We start from the raw sequence: 12,384 nt of genomic DNA on the forward strand, positions 1-12,384 counted from the left end.
CCTTGGGTCTCGCCCCCTTCGCTGGGCAGCCGGCGACACCCCCGCTGGCCTCCACTGGCCCCCAGCAGCCTTCCCCGGGGGCCTGAGCTGTGCCACAAGGCACGGCTTGGGGGAAACTGAGGCACGCATGGGCCTCATAACCCTATTACCGAATGATGGGAAATGGAGTCCCGAGGAGCAGGGCAGGATGGGAAGGCCGTGGGGAGAGGGGGTGGATTGGAAAGGGAGGGGGAGGGGGCAGAATAGGAAGTGATGGGCTGGGCAGTGGCTTTTCCCGCGGGGGGGGGGGTGTTAATCCCCTCCCCCGAATGCCGCTATCTAGCAACACTCCCCTCCCACCCCCATGGCCCGGGGGGGGGGGAGGGAGAGCCAGGCAGGGGTGCAGGCAGGGACAGATGCATGGATGGACCCCCCCCGACCCCCACATTCAGGGCTCATTGTCCCCCAGAGCGACTCGGGGCAGCTCCTGCCCGTGAAGCCCTCAGCCCTGCTCCAGGTTAGCTCTGGTGTAGACAGGCCCCTGCGGAGGTCCCACTCCCAAACCCCTTCCTGGCCCTGCCCAGCCCCTCCACGTGCCCCTTGGGGCATGATGGGAAATATGGCCTGGGGGTCACCCCCCACCTCCACCCCAGCGATGGCAGTGACCAGGGGCTGCAGCAACAGGCAGGCCAGCAAGGGGGCAGGGGGGCCCCAGTGTGGGATGACTCTGCCCCCAGCCCCACAACCCCCTCGCTGGGGGACCTGGGGACTCCCCTGAAGGCAAAAAGTGACACAGACACAGTGGTAACGCCCGGAGCCCGCTTGCCACGGGAACGGGCCCTTTATTGATGGGGAGCAGCTCCCCCCACATACACCAATGGACCCCATAGATCCCAGCCCCCCACACTCCCAGCCCCCCACATACCCACACCCCAGCCCCACAGATCCCCCACATACCCACACTCCAGTCCCATATACCCCACCTCCCCACATACCCACACTCCAGCCCCAAACACCCCAGCCCCCCACATACCCACACTCTCAGCCCCCCCATTCACCAGCCCCACTCCGCCCTTCCTATCGTGCTCCCTTCCATATACCCCATATACCCCCTATGCCCTGACTCCAACGCCCCCCAGTCCTGCTCCTATTGGGGCCGCCCCCCCCAGGTCCATACTAGCCCCTGCACCCTCGGCACCTCCCAGCCCCCGAGGCAGAGACAGCACCGGGCCGGCTGGGGGCACACGTGGAGCCCAGCGGGGTGGGGCCCCCGGTGCCCAGGACGCGCGGGGCCGGCTCAGGGCAGGCGGCAGAAGTAGTCGTGGACCGGGAACGCAGCGGCTCCAGCCAGCGAGATGCCCAGCGTGTCAGCCACACAGCCCACGCCCATGGCGAACTCCCGCTCCTCCGGCGGGCTCTGCGGGGGGGGGGGGGCAGGATTAATGGCAGCGCAGCCCTGCCCCCTTTCCCCCCACACACCCTGCTCCCTCTTCTGTACACACCCCTCCCCACACCCCCCTCCCCATACCCTCCTTTGCCCCCTCCACCCTTCCCCGTCCCCGACACCTCCTGCTCCCTCTCCTGTATACCCTCCTTCCCCCCTCCCCACACCCTGCCTCCCGGCCCCATACCCTCCTTTTCCCCCCTCCCCACACCCCCCTCCCCATACCCTCCTTTTCCTGCCTCCCCACACCCTGCCCCCTTCCCGCATACACACCCTGCTCCCTCTCCCCTACACCCTCCTGCCCCCATCCCACAGCCTGCCTCCTCGTCCCATACCCCTCCTTTTCCCTCTCCCCACACCCTGCCTCCCCGCCCTATACCCTCCTTCCCCCCTCCCCACACCCCCTTCCCCATACCCTCCTTTTCCTGGCACACAGCCCTGCCCCCATGGTGCTATGCAGTACCCTTCCCCCCTGCCCCCCACAAACCCAGCCCCCGCCCCAGACCACTTTGTCTTGGAGCTCCCGTGTTACGTTAATACCCCCATCCTGTCTTCCATTGGGCTCTCAGCTGGCACCCCATTAAACTGCTGCCCTCGGGGTGCCCTGTGTCCTGGCACTCCCCAGTGCCCTCCCAGCCTGGTCCCCCCCACACCTCTGGTGTCCCCCCAATACCTTCCTGCACTGGTGTCCCCCCCCGGGTGCTCTGTTACTTCCCTTTCCCCCAGTCCCCCGGTGTCCCCCCGCGCTCACCTCCAGGCTGATGTTGTGGAAGGTGTTCACGTAGCCAGCTCCCCCAGCAGCCCCTCGTACAGGACCAGGCGAAGACCAGATAGATGCTAGGCAGGAACATAAAGTACACGGCGGGCAGGAGGAACACCATGTTCAGGCACTGCAAGGGGCAGGGAAGGGGGTTAGTGATCAGTGTGACACACCCGGCCCCATGGAAAAGGGGCCAGGGGAAGGGGATTGGCGTGACATGCCCGGCCCCATGGCCAAGGGCTGGGGGAAAGTGATTAGCGTGACACACCCAGTCCCATGGCCAAGGGCTGGGTAGGGTAACTGGATGTCCCAATTTTATAGGGACAGTCCCGATTTTGGGGGCTTTTTCTTATATAGGAAGGTATTACCCCCACCCGCGTCCTGATTTTTTACACTTGCTATCTGGTCAGGGGAAGGGTATTAGTGTACACACAGAAGGGGGTGGGGGGACTCTGAAGCCCAGTGAAGTGGGGTTGCCCTCCTAGGGCACAGCAGGTGGCACCGCACCCCAGAGGGGAGCTGGGGGTGGGAGACTGCAGGGAAGGGGCTCGGGGGGAAGCAGCAGGAGGGAGGGGGCACCCCAGCGATGGAGCTAGTGACTGGGGAGGGTTGGGAGGTTGCAGGGAGCGGAAGGGAAGTGTGACGCTACACCCCCTATTCATCATTATGATATGACTATGATATCGTTAGAATGCCTCTTGTACAAGACGTATCATGGGAGGTGTCACTGGAACAGGTTTGCTGGGATTCTCTCGTTTGTGTATCTGAAGTGATGAATGTTGACTCTGTATCTCACATGGGCTCACTCTGGGTGACGCCCACAGCCAGCCCTGCAGGTACACCCGTGAAGCCAGACCGTGCTGATGGCTCATCAACAAAGACAATGGACCCTGAAGAGTTTAGCCTCCCTGGGAACGTCTCAGCCAAGCTGGGAGGGGCTGGGAGTCCTTAGAGGACAGGATTAAAATTCAAAATGATCTGGACAAACTGGAGAAATGGCCTGAAGTGAATAGGATGAGATTCAATAAGGACAAATGCAAAGTGCTCCCCTTAGGAAGGACCAATCAGTTGCACACATACACAATGGGCAATGACTGCCTAGGAAGGAGTCCTGTTAGGGTGACCAGACAGCAAGTGTGAAAAATCGGGACAGGGGGTGGGGGGGTAATAGGAGCCTATATAAGAAAAAGACCCAAAAATCGGGACTGTCCCTATAAAATCGGGACATCTGGTCACCCTAAGTCCTGTGGAAAGGGATCTGGGGGTCATAATGGATCACAAGCTAAATATGAGTCAAGAGTGTAACGCTGTTGCAACAAAAGCGAACATCATTCTGGGCTGTATCAGTGTTGTGAGCAAGACACGGGAGTAATTCTTCCGCTCTGCTCCGCGCTGACTAGGCCTCAACTGGAGTATTGTGTCCAGTTCTGGGCACCACATTTCAGGAAGGATGTGGACAAATTGGAGAGAGTCCAGAGAAGAGCAACAAAAATGCTTAAAGGTCTAAAAACATGACCTATGAGGGAAGATTGAAAACACTGGGTGTGTTTCGTCTGGAGAAGAGACGACTGACAGGGGACATGAGAACAGTTTTCAAGCATGTAAAAGGTTGTTACAAGGAGGAGGGAGAACAATTGTTCTTGTTAACCTCTGAGGACAGGACAAGAAGCGAGGGCTTAAATTGCAGCAAGGGCGGTTTAGGTTGGACATTAGGAAAAACTTCCTGGCAGGGTGGTTAAGCACTGGAATAAATTGCCCAGGAGGTTGTGGAATCTCCATCATTGGGATGTTTAAGAGCAGGTTGGACAAACCCCCGTCAGGGATGGGCCAGATAATACTTAGTCCTGCCACGAGTGAGGGGACGGGACTAGACACCTCGCTTAGTTTGTGTTTTGTTTATTGGCCGGGTAATCTGCTTTGATCGGTTTGCTACCACTTAGCATCACTTACAATCGTCTTTTGTAGTTAATAAACTTGTTTAATGTTTCTCTTTCCCAGCGTGGTTTGAGTGACGGGTCTGGACAAATCTTTGCATCTCTTTCCCCCGTCGAGGGGGGAAGCGAATCCATTAATGGGCGAGCATTGTACAGACCCCATGCGGTGCAGGACGGGCTAGTCTGGGGTTATACTCTGGGGTGGGGGGCAGGGCTGGGGAGCCGGGAAATCGGCCCCTTGTCCAGGAGTGGCTTAGGTGAAGCACTCAGTTGGCATGTGGCGCCACCTGCTGTCGCATTGGGGGATACCAGAGGGCAGAGGGGGGGGCTGGCGGCTGTGGGAGGGCAGAAGGGGCCTGGGGGGGCAGCCAAATCTGCAGCAGGGCAGAGGTGGCTGGAGGCGGCAGAGGGGGGCTGGCAGCTGGGGAAGGCGGAGGGTGGCCGGGGAAGGGCAGAGGAGGGTTGGGGGGCAGGGCAGAGGGGGCTGGGGGCAGGCAGAGGGGGGCTGGTGGCCGGGGGAGGGCAGAGGGGGTTGGGGGGCAGGGCAGAGAGGGGCTGGTGGCCGGGGGAGGGCAGAGGGGGGTTGGGGGGCAGGGCAGAGAGGGGCTGGAGGCGGGCAGAGGTGCTGGGGGCAGGCAGAGGGGGCTGGTGGCCGGGGGAGGGCAGAGGGGGTTGGGGAGGGCAGAGGGGGGTTGGGGGGCAGGGCAGCCAAACCTGCAACAGGGCAGAGGGGGGCTGGAGGCGGGCAGAGGGGGGCTGGCAGCTGGGGGAAGGCGGAGAGTGGCTGGGGGAGGGCAGAGGGGGGGTTGGAGGGCAGGGCAGAGGGGGGCTGGAGGCGAGCAGAGGTGGCTGGGGGCAGGCAGAGGGGGCTGGCGGCTGGGGGAAGGCAGAGGGTGGCCGGGGGAGGCAAAGGGGGTTGGGGGGCAGGGCAGAGGGGGGCTGGAGGCGGGCAGAGAGGGACTGGGGGAAGGGGGAGGGTGGCCGGGGGAGGGCAGAGAGGGGTTGGGGGGCAGGGCAGCCAAACCTGCAGCAGGGCGAGGACCCAGATGTGGCGGATCCGGACGCAGTGCAGGGAGGACCGGGATACAAACACTCCGGCCTGGTAGAGCATCTGGTACCTGCACCAGGGAGTGGGGGGGTCAGTATTGGGGGGCCCACGAGTCTCTCCCAGGGATCCTGGTGACCCCAATCCTCCCCACCCCATGGGACTCAACCCCAGCCCCCAGAAACCCTGCTCCGTGGGCAGGGGTGTCCAGGCCCTGGGAACTTGCGGCAGGACGGGAGGGTCCCTGGGGGAGTCTCACCAGCGATATTGCTGAGCGTGTGTCAGAGCCGAGTCCCGGAAGTACAGCAGCTCAAACTGGGGGGAAACGGGGGGGGGGGGGGTTAGTGATACAGATACGACCCCCCCAACACACACCAGCAACACTCCCCTCTGCCCTGGCCCCTCCCCCCCAGTACCCCCTCACCCGCCCCAGTGCACCTCACCCTGCACACCCCATGCCAACACACAACTCCCCACAGCCCCCCACTGCCAGCTCCCCTTGTTCCACAGCCCACCAGTGTCCTGTCCAGCACCCCCCCAAAGCAACCCTGTGTGACACCCTGTACCCCATGGTCACCACTTTTATATGGTTATGATATATTTTGTACAAAGGATGCCTTGTAAGGTATATTTTGGAAACTCATAATCTGCTGAACATCATTGTCCAGTTGAATGTGCGTGCCAACATTGTATGTGGTGCTGAGATCTTGCTTTAGGATTGTTACCAGAACTACAGCATATTTCAGTAATGCCCCCAGACAAAGGTGCACTGGCACAATAACTAGGTGTTAAAAGTCCATCACTGCTGGATGACATGGGATTTTTCAGTGTATTTTGTGTTCCTCAGTTTCCCCCAATGTGCTGCATTATTAATGGGGGGGGGGAGGGTGTTTTTTTGGCAGAAGAATCCAGAGATCCAGGTGGGGCCTGGGCCCAGACAATGGCCGGCGATTTGCGGGAAGCCAGCTGGTTTGAGCAGCTGGAGAACACAGAGGGTGTGGAGGAGACCAGACTGAGGCGGGGCCTGGGGGCGGGGGCTGCTGGAGAGACGCATCTGGACTGAGGAGAAGGGGGGGGGCTCTGCAGGTGGCACTCAGACGGGCTTTGATGTGACCTGTCCGTTCGTCCAGGCACCCCCCTGCAGTTCCCCCCCGGCTGAGAGGCACGGCACTCTCCAGAGGTCGGGGGGGGGGGGGGGGCACACGTCTCCCGCCGGCGTTGGAGCCGAGGGGACTCGCTGCAGGAGGCAGTGGTGCTGAAGGCTCCAAGGTGCAGGGAAAGCCCCAGGGGTTACCCCAGTGAGGGGTGGACACTGAGGGGTCCCCCCAGGGTCCGGTACAGAACCTCAGAGAACAGCGGCCACAGACCCCCCAGGGCAGAGACCCCTCCAGCACCGGGTCAGAGCGTCGGGGGGACGGACACGCCCACAGGCGACTGACCGGAGCCAGCGCCGGGTGCTGGGGCCGCCCGTAGCGACGCACGGCTCGGGGGCCAGGGAGCGGCGCAGGCCCCCCCCACTCACCAGGCCCTGGTTGATGAAATACTCGGCGAAGTAGACGAGCGCCAGGGCAGCAGGTATTTCAGGAGACCCTGCGGGGAGAGGGGGGGAGAGGTGCACAAGCAGCCAGACGGGCGCGCTGCAGGGGAGCCCCCCCCCTCCCCGGACGCCTGGGTCCCTCTCCCCGCCCCGGTCTCTGGGAGAGCTGCAAAGGGAGCCCCCACCCCCACACGCCTGGGTTCCTCTCCCCGCCCCGGTCTCTGGGAGAGCTGCAAAGGGAGCCCCCCACCCCCGGACGCCTGGGTCCCTCTCCCCGCCCCGGTCTCTGGCAGAGCTGCAAAGGGAGCCCCCCACCCCCACACGCCTGGGTTCCTCTCCCCGCCCCCGGTCTCCTGGGAGAGCTGCAAAGGGAGCCCCCCACCCCCACACGCCTGGGTTCCTCTCCCCGCCCCGGTCTCTGGGAGAGCTGCAAAGGGAGCCCCCCACCCCCGGACGCCTGGGTCCCTCTCCCCGCCCCGGTCTCTGGCAGAGCTGCAAAGGGAGCCCCCCACCCCACATGCCTGGGTCTCTCTCCCCAGCCCCGATCTCTGGGACAGCTGTGGGGAGCCCTCCCCGGACGCCTGGGTCCCTCTCCCACCCCGGTCTCTGGGAGAGCTGCAGAGGGATCCCCCTCCCCGGACGCCTGGGTCCCATTCCCCGCCCCGGTCTTGGTTCTCCCAGTTCCACACACCCCCCTCCGCTGGGCTACTGGAGAGAGACCAAGAGCCAGGATGCCTGGGTTCCGGCCCTGCCCCCCGCGCCCCTCCCCCCCATCCTACCTTCACAATACGCCCCTTGGCCTGCAGCGTCAGCTCTGCGCCCCCACCACCTGGGGGGGACAGATGTCAGCTGGGCCCCACGGCCCCCGCCACCAGCCCCCCAGCCCCCACCCAGGGGGGACACTCCACAAAGCCAGCACCCCCACTGCTCCCCACACAGTTCAACACCCCCCCAGCCCCCTGTGCCCCCCAACACGATCCCCCTCAGCTCCCCATCCTCCTCCCTCCCAACCCCCACCCACACACTGATCCCTGTCCCCCTTACCCTGCTTTGCCGGGGCCCCCCCATGAGGGGCTGGCAGGCGGTGGGCAGGGGGTCGTGCAGGACAGCGGAGTCACTCCAGCGCCACTGCGGCACCGTGGGGGGCGGCACCAGCAGGAAATAATAGCTGGGGGCAAACAAAGGGGGGTAAGAAACCGGGGGGGGGTCTCCCAAAAGGCCTCCCACAGCCCCTCCCCCCCACACGCCCCCCTCGCTGGCCCCCCCACAGCCCCTCACTGGCCTCCCACGGCCCCTCACTGGCCTCCCACGGCCCCTCCCCCCTCGCTGGCCTCCCCACGGCCCCTCACTGGCCTCCCACGGCCCCCTCACCTGAGCAGCATGGCCAGGGCAGGCTGAGCATCGCCAGCAGGGTGTGACGGGGGCTGAGGCCGGCCTGCGTCAGCCCCAGGTACGACAGCGCCCCAAGCAGGCCGGCCCCCCCGTGCCCGACGACCAGCATGACACCACCTCGCTGGGGGGAGAAACGCGGGGTGAGATCCCACCCCCCTTGCAGCCTCCCCAGCTCCTCCCCCCACACCTCAGCACCCCCCCCGGCTCCCGCGCCCAGTACCTGGGGTAGAAAGCCGTGAGCGCCAGGAAGCTGATCTCCCCCAGCCCCGACGAGACGCTGGCCAGGACCACCCCTGGGGGGACACACAGCACTTACCCACAATGCACCTGTCCTCCCCCCCCCCCCGGCACGGCACTTACCCACAATGCACCTGTCCTTCCCCCCGCACGGCGCTTACCCACAATGCACCTGTCCCCCCCGCACAGCGCTTACCCACAATTCACCTGTCCTCCCCCCCGCATGGCGCTTACCCACAATGCACCTGTCCTCCCCCCGCATGGCACTTATCCACAATGCACCTGTCCTCCCTCCACACACACAGCGTTTACCCATAATGCACCTGTCCTCCCCCCTGCACAGTGCTTACCCACAATACACCTGTCCTCCCCCCCACACACAGCGCTTACCCACAATGCACCTGTCCTCCCCTCCTCCGCACAGCGCTTACCCCCGATGCTCGTGGCCACGGTGGTGGAGAAGGCGACCATCAGGAAACTGCCCCAGGCACAAAGGATGCAGAGTGCCACCCGCGGGCTGGGGGAGAGACGGGGTCAGCACGGGTTCCCCACAGCCCCTCATGGCCACCCCAACCCCCCACGGTCTCCCCACAGCCCCCTACGGCGGCCACCCCCGGCCCGGGGGAGAGATGAGGTCAGCACGGGTCCACCACAGCCCCCACCAGCCCCCTATGGCCATCCCAACCCACCACGGTCTCCCACAGCCCCCTATGGCCACCCCCGACCCAGGGGAGAGACGGAGTCAGCATGGGTCACCCACAGCCCCCCCCCAGCTACCCATGGGCTGGAGGGAGAGAGATGGGGTCAGCATGGCTCCCCCACAGACCGCCCGGGCCCCCATGGCCCCCCACAGCCACCCGCGGGGAGAGACAGGGTCAGCACGGGTCCCCCACAGCCCCCCACGGACTGGGGGCGACAGGAGGGTCCATGTGACGAACCAGCCCCCCCGCCCCCCACTCACCCATAGGGCACGCGGTGGATGTAGAAGGGGGCACTGAATTTGATGAGCAGAGTGGGCAGGATGTCAGCCAAGAGCACAGCCTGTGGGGGGGACACAATTAAGCGGGGGGGTTAGAAACAAGGCCAGCCCCACCCCCCTCCCCAGGCCCCGCCCCGCAGCACTTACCCCGGTGGAGATGGGGTTGCAGTCGTAGCGGGAGGTGTTGGACGCGTTCCCGCTGGGGGGTGTCACCGGGGGAGTCTGGGGGCAGGAGACACAGTTACTGGGGCAGACACTGCAGATCCCCTCCCCCCAGCGCACGGCGACTCCCCCACCCTGGGGGAGGAGGGAGATCCCCAGGGGTTGGCCCCACAGACGGGTTCCTCCAAGGGACTGTTCCAAAGCGGGTCCGTGACAGACTCTCCTCAACCCCCACCCAGCCCCCCAGGCTGTCCCCACTGCTGGGCTCACGGATCCGCTCACCAGCGCTCGTAGGAGCCTTGCGGGCGGCCCTGGTGCCCTGCCCCCAGGGACGGTGCTGGGCCAGGGGGTGTCTCTGTGCTAACTACCCCCCCCGCGCACCCCCCCCCCCCCCCGCCGCCAGCGTGGACCCACCTGGGTGGTCCCGTTGGTGTCCAGCGCCCCCTGCTGGCTCAGGATGTCATGGGCCGCGCTCAGCATCACCACGTAGGCAAAGTTATTGCAGAGGCCGAGCACCCTGCAGGGATGGGGGGGGGGGGTTAGAAACAGGCCAGAGGCCCCCCATCTGCCTGGCCCCCGGGGAGCGTGGAGGGGCTGAGGGAGACCCGGGCAGGCCAGGGGGCGGCGGTGTGAAGAGGGCGTGAGATGTGGAGTGTGCTCATGCCCAGGCGGCGAGCGTGTGAGCGTGTCCTGGGGGGGGGGGGGCGAGTGCACCTCGCAGCGAGTGTGCAACACATGGCGGCGGGGATCGACGGCCACTGGAGCAAGCGCGGCCATGGGCATCCGGCGTGAGAGGCGGGGCGGCGGGGAAAGGCCCCAGGAATGTGCGTGCGAGGGTCCCCGTGCAAGGCCACTCACCAGAAACCGGCTAAGTTCCTCCAGCAGGTGGCGCGGGCGGGAGGCGGCGCTGGTGGCTCATCTGCAGGGGGAGAGGGCGAGCGTCAAGGGGGCAGAACCGGGGCTTGGGGAGGTGACGAAGTGCAGTTTTCCCCTTGTTTTGTTGTAAGTGAGCCTTAATGTTCTGCGTGAAGACTGTCTGTGCCTCAGTTTCCCCTCTGTTACACTCAAGGATCTCGGGGGTGGGGCAAGGGTGTTGGTGGGCAGGGACCCGGGCAGGTGTGACTGGGGCAGGGTGCCCGATGCCGACACACACTCTAGCCTGGCAGGGAAGGTGCGGGTGAGGCCAGGTGACCCATTGGCCCAGGAGACAGGCAAAGGAGGGGGGTCGGCAAGGCAGAGGGGTCAGTGTCGCAGGCTGGGCTGGGGGGAGTCCAGGGCACCCGGCTCGGGGTCCCCCCAAGATGGGCTTGGCTGGAAGTCCCAGATGTCTGTGCTAACGAGCCCTGTCCTACGCTAGCTAATGACCCGGCTGGGTCACACGCCGGCTGGGAGCCCCGGCTGGCTGCGGAGTGGGGGGCCCCAGGGGTCCAGCCAGAGGACTCGCTGCGGGGGGCTCACAGGGTGAACGGGGGCTGGACGCTCCGAGGTCGGACCCAGGAGACCCCTTGCCCTGGACAGCGAGTCCTGTGGGGAGTCGCGCTGCCCCCGAGTCCTGGCTGGCTTTGTACAGACCAGTCCCAGAGTGCCGGGCCCGGGCTCCCAGGGGGGAGCAGACCCAGGGTTTGAAAGGGAACAGGGGAACAGACCTGGGGTTCGGGGGGGGCTCGCAGGGGGGGGCAGACCCGGGGTTCGGGGGGGGCTTGCGGGGGGGGCAGACCCGGGGTTCGGGGGGGGCTCGCGGGGGGGCAGACCCGGGGTTCGGGGGGGGCTAGCGGGGGGGCAGACCCGGGGTTCGGGGGGGGCTAGCGGCGGGGGGGGGCAGACCCGGGGTTCGGGGGGCTAGCGGCGGGGGGGGCAGACCCGGGGTTCGGGGGGGCTAGCGGCGGGGGGGCAGACCCGGGGTTCGGGGGGGCTAGCGGCGGGGGGGCAGACCCGGGGTTTGGGGGTGTTGGGGGGGCTCGCGGGGGGGGGGACTCACCCTCCGAGTCAGACAGGCGCTGCCAACCCTGCGGCTCCATGGCGGCGGCGGGGGGTCACGGCTCGGACATGGGGGGCCCGTCCTGCGGTGGGGGGGACTTGCCTGAACACCAGGGGTGTGGGGTGAGCCGGGGGGCGACTCCTTCCCCCCAAGTCCGCCCCGCCCCCGTCCGAGGCACCGGGACCCCCAGCCAGCACCGTCCAGCTGCGCCGCCTGGAGCCGGGTCACGTGACCCCAGGGCAGTCATGTGACCGCACTTCCCGTTTCCCCGGTGTCACACTCCAACCCGCCCCGGCTCCAAGGGGTGGGGGAGCCCCGAGCCTGCGGGAGGGGCGGGGGGAAGCTGGGGTTTGCCAGGAGTCAAGATGGCCGCCGTGTGACTTCGCCCAGACCTGAACGGCCGGGATTGCCAGGACCCATCATGGCGGCCGCCAGCGTCACCCCCTGCATGTGAACGGCCGGGATTGCCAGGACCCATCATGGCGGCCGCCAGCGTCACCCCTGCATGTGAACGGCCGGGATTGCCAGGACCCATCATGGCGGCCGCCAGCGTCACCCCCTGCATGTGAACGGCCGGGATTGCCAGGACCCATCATGGCGGCCGCCAGCGTCACCCCTGCATGTGAACGGCCGGGATTGCCAGGACCCATCATGGCGGCCGCCAGCGTCACCCCCTGCATGTGAACGGCCGGGATTGCCAGGACCCATCATGGCGGCCGCCAGCGTCACCCCTGCATGTGAACGGCCGGGATTGCCAGGACCCATCATGGCGGCCGCCAGCGTCACCCCCTGCATGTGAACGGCCGGGATTGCCAGGACCCATCATGGCGGCCGCCAGCGTCACCCCTGCATGTGAACGGCCGGGATTGCCAGGACCCATCATGGCGGCCGCCAGCGTCACCCCCTGCATGTGAACGGCCGGGATTGCCAGGACCCA

General features: G+C 65.8%; 1 pseudogene; it reads right to left on the reverse strand.

Annotated features, from left to right (window-relative positions):
* Positions 1 to 1,106: 1,106 nt before the first annotated feature.
* LOC128836431 (battenin-like) lies at positions 1,107 to 11,640 on the reverse strand (annotated as a pseudogene).
* Positions 11,641 to 12,384: the final 744 nt, after the last annotated feature.

The sequence above is a fragment of the Malaclemys terrapin genome, chromosome 4 (assembly GCF_027887155.1).
Source record: "Malaclemys terrapin pileata isolate rMalTer1 chromosome 4, rMalTer1.hap1, whole genome shotgun sequence".
NCBI lineage: Eukaryota > Metazoa > Chordata > Testudines > Emydidae > Malaclemys > Malaclemys terrapin.